The sequence below is a fragment of the Schistosoma mansoni genome, chromosome 1 (assembly GCF_000237925.1).
Source record: "Schistosoma mansoni strain Puerto Rico chromosome 1, complete genome".
Classification (NCBI taxonomy): Eukaryota; Metazoa; Platyhelminthes; class Trematoda; order Strigeidida; family Schistosomatidae; genus Schistosoma; species Schistosoma mansoni.
The window spans coordinates 39,590,332-39,595,015 of record NC_031495.1 but is presented as its reverse complement, the minus strand read 5'-3'; the positions used below and the strand labels follow the sequence as shown (position 1 = coordinate 39,595,015).

Genomic DNA, 4,684 nt, shown 5'->3' with positions numbered 1-4,684 from the left:
CTTCGTAGCATATTTGAACACTTTTGCTTTATGTACTTGTAAATAATATTAATTTCTGAAGTGTACCGTTCCTTATGACTTAAGTTATGAATGACATATTGTCTAGGACCTACTTTACGTACACTACTATTTTTAATATGGCAATCTATGAAATCATGTTTGGTTATTTCTGAAATATGACGACGGCCTGGGATCATTGCTTAGATTTACGTAGTCACTAAATGAGATATAGAAGCAAGGATTAGTTCTCTTCAAGTTTTCGATTATTAATTCTCGTGTGATAGCACAAAAATCAGCCCAACTAGCATATTTTCAAAAATAATATTGCCTACAATCAGATAATGTTTTAACTAAACAGAGTTCTGAGTTTGAACTTCCCAAAAGGTTGGTTGAATTTAGCCATTTGAAATACAAGTTAAAGACGGGATTTGTTTTTTATATGACTTTAAAATAGAATTCTACAGGTCTTGTTGATAATTTCTATATATATTAGGTGGCATGAAATAAATTTACCTGTCATCCATTAGTCCCACAAATTTAATCATTATGACCAAGTATCAGTCAGTCAGCGACAACGTAGGACCAGGCACATATATGCATCGGTCCAAGTTGCCATACCTCGTTAGCACAACAAGATGAACACCGGATTCATAGTAATTAATTTAGTGGTGGTAGTATATAAAGGAAGGTTGTATATAATGATATAGTATAGGAAGGAAAAAAGTTATGAAGCAATTTTAATCTCAAGGTTTGAGGGAAGATAAAGAGTGTATACACCTACGCCATTGTGATCGATTTTGAGCCATGTCACCCAGTCTCCAACCATTGGTTACGATAGTCACGCGGACCCCAACCAGGTAGTCTGCATCTACCAACATGGCTCAGACTAGAAGTTAGTGACTTCAAGCACTGATGCCATCTGTGGTCGAATACTAGTAACCTACGAGAATCTTCTACTCTTAATGGCCATGTTTCGCAGCCGTAAAGTAGAACAGAGCGAACTGCTGCTCAGTATACTCGTCTCTTAATTGATAGACAGATATCTCGCCTTCGCCATAGGTGACGTAAGTTGGCAAAAGCCAAAAGAGCTTTTTGAATCCGTGCTGAGATTTCGTCAGACACCAACCCATTAGGGCTGATCAGACTTTCAAGATAAGTGAAGTTGTCGACGCGTTCGACTACTTCACTCCCTATCCTTAGTTCAGGTGTTGACGCAGGCCAGTCCTGGAGTAACAATTTACACTTGGATGGGGACAAACGCATCCCAAACATCCTGGCATTATTACTCAGTTCTAACAGAAGACTCTGCATTTTGTCAGCGTCTTCACCAAACAGGACTATGTCATCTGCGTATTCTAAGTCGACAAGTGAACCTCCTGGTAGAAGATCAATTCCTGAAAATTCAGTCGACGAGAGCGTTATTTCCAGTTGTATGTCTATGATGAAGTTAAACAAAAATGGGGATAGTAGACAGCCTTGCCGGACACCATTTGAGGTTGTAAAATCATATGACAGTTCGCCATAAGCTCTCACTCGACTGGTAGTGTTCGAGTAAAGAGCCTTCACAAGGTTCATGTACCTCTGAGGTACACCTTTCAATGACAGACACTGCCACAGGACCTCTTGGTCTACAGAGTCAAATGCTGCTTTCAAGTCAAGAAAAACTATCATTGTCGGACGCCGACAAGCATGTCTGTGCTCTAAAACTTGACGAATGGTGAATATGTGGTCGATACAGCCACGACCAGGTCTGAAGCCAGCCTGATTTTCTCGTGTTTGCAGTTCACGAGTCTTAGTTAGGCGCCCGATAATTATTGAGGCTAGTATTTTAGATGCTATGTTAGTCAGACTAATCCCTCTATGGTTATCACAGGATGATTTTGGCCCCTTCTTATATATTGGGACAATCAGAGATTGTGACCAGTCAGATGGGATTACGTCCATACATGCAACGAGTCACTTGGCCATATTCTTCTCTAGCACACGAGTACATCAAAATAATGGTAGTATTCGTCGTAGTAATGAACTAAACATCGAAATTTTCTATCCCAAAAAAAACCAATCAAACAGGAAGACAAGAAAAGAATTTATCACTCCACATCAAACGAAAGATATTAGAGTAGCCAGTAGTAAGGTGTTCCGACTGGTATAAAGCCTCAACCGATTCGCTAATTTTACTCAGTACATTGAGCTTGACTCCAACATTCTACTACATGCGATCGACTCTTCGTAGACATCTGTAGCCAAACGTTACCAATTTAAACATGTAACTGACCCTCATAAAACATGTTCTACAGGCAAAACTGCCGTGCAATATACAGTCCCTCTCGCGCACGTAGGCATATCGCCCCCAGGTTGATATAAATCCGCTTGAACAAGATAAGTCTTTTTTCAAGTGCTAGACACGGTGCTCTTACATTTCAGGCATTCAACTTCCGTGTATTTTGTCGTGGAAACTGCGATGTTTCAAATATGCTACAATATCTACACGCTTCCCGTAGAGCTCCAGGTTTACATGGGTCCTGATAACTACTAATGCACGTACAACTAACAATCAGATATATTTTAGAGATTAAAGAGTAAGCGAGGGGATATAACACTACTAAATCATAGTTATCCTGTGATAAAGATTCACGAATAAAAAGTAAACGGATATTCGGATTGTAAGCAAAGATGGATAGTGGCTAGCAGTGTACTGTGCGTTTCGTCCCATTTGGGACTCGTCAGCTGGATGTACCTGCATCTCAGAGTTGATGTCCACTCTGGGACTCGAACCCAGTACCTTTCGCTTCAAACGCCATCGCGTTATTCACTCAGCTACTGAGTCCTGATAGCCACTTGCTTGTGCAATGGGGTGAAGCTTACATTCACTTAGTATTGTTTGTTTGAATCTTCCCATTGATGTTTAGGACTGCAACTGGTCAGTCTCTTATTGGCATATGTGGATACTGTGCGTGTTGCCTCGATATGGCCTTAATTCACGAGCACTGTGAATTATATTCGGATTCTCCACACTTATGCCACTTCCATTCAACTCATTTTTTAAAGAATGAGATCATCCAAATGAGTTAGAATAGATTGCAGTCTTATTACTAACGTGATCGTGAGGGATGAAACCGTGTTTGGGCTGGTTGGTTCGGTACAATGTTTACTTCTGGTTAACGGTTGTGCATACAAGTGTTTTTAACTATGAAACTAATTTCACGGATCAGTCATTCTGACACCTGATTGTTCGAGTGAGGGATTATCACTTCACTGCAACACCAATATGTTCAGTAAACTTTTAGTTTACCGTTCATCCGCCATCACAAAACTTTCAAGAACCTAAAGCTGCACCTCGAGCTGAAATAGCTTAAGTCGGCTAACGAGATATATATCTACAATACACGAGCTGGGGAATAATCAGGCTAGGTATCACTTCCGTCTTTGAAATGCCCAATACCATATAACAGTCCTAACTAGATATTACTAGTATAGCCGAGTGACATAATAACTTGGTATGGCGGTGAGTTTGAAACTTGTTCTCGCAACTTTTACCTAAGGTGCGTCTGGTGTAGTTTTACTAAAATACTAGTACTGATATGCTTGATTTTTCTACTTAATTTTCGGACTATCTGTTCGATATTTTTATCAGTTACGTTGTTTGGTATAGATGACTAAGGACGAAATTCCCAACAATTTTCCTGAAATTCCATGGTCTCAAATAAAACGGAGGCCATTTTCATTTTTGACATCCTTAAATCATCATGCGACTAAGAAATATTTCTAGCAGTAACTGCTCGGGCATACTAACTACTAAGTCAAAGATTAAGTTGTCGGTTAGCAACAATCCCCAGGCTTAGGAAATAATTGATAATACTCTTTTGATTGGTATTAGCTACACTGATAACAAAACGGTTATATAGACCAACATATATAAGCGAACAACGTTGTTTTCAGTTAGATCCTCATAAGGCTTTACCCCAATATACTGTAATTTTCGTATGCATACCCAAATTACTAAGCCAATCAAGGCACTTTATGAGTCAGTGATAACAACAGAATAAATTCATAAAAACTATGAGATTGCTTATTGTACACAGCTCTGTTCTACCATACTTGATCGATAGCAGTCATTTAATAAATAGAAATAGGCCATTTAAAGTTATTTATCGTATTCCTACTAGTTTTCCTTATGTGGTTTGATCTTGTCTCTTACACATAGCAGAAGCTATGAGAATTCAAGCTAACAATCCAAGTCTTAGTATTCATAAGAAATTGTAACATATTTATCTCTTCCTTGACCAAATAAGCCTTAATAAGATTTATTTATTATCTCCTATACTCGTTTATTTTCCTTCACCTCATCCAACCCTTTTTTCCAAATACACACTTCATTGTTCAATTATCTGAACACTTCTCATTACGTGAATGTTATTTCAGCATCTATATTTTTTCAAGCCATTGTCCTATTTCCCACTATGAAACATGGATTCGAGCGTTTTTTATTCTTATCACAACTAGTACACCTGTCATCACACTATCAATTTGCACTCTTTACTTATTATGTTTATTTACGTAATCTATTACACTGTTATCATTGACTCATAAACTGCCTTGATTGGTTTAATAATTCCGTATATGCATATGAACATTAAGGTATATTGGGGTAAAGCCTTATGAGGATCTAATTGAAAACAATATT

At 38.3% G+C, this 4,684-nt stretch overlaps 1 non-coding gene across 1 annotated transcript; it reads right to left on the bottom strand.

Moving 5' to 3' along the window:
* Window positions 1–2,754: 2,754 nt before the first annotated feature.
* Window positions 2,755–2,826, bottom strand: Smp_tRNA_00710_Pseudo_TTG.1.1. Its single transcript has one exon. It is a non-coding gene (tRNA).
* Between the last annotated feature and the right edge of the window lie 1,858 nt (window positions 2,827–4,684).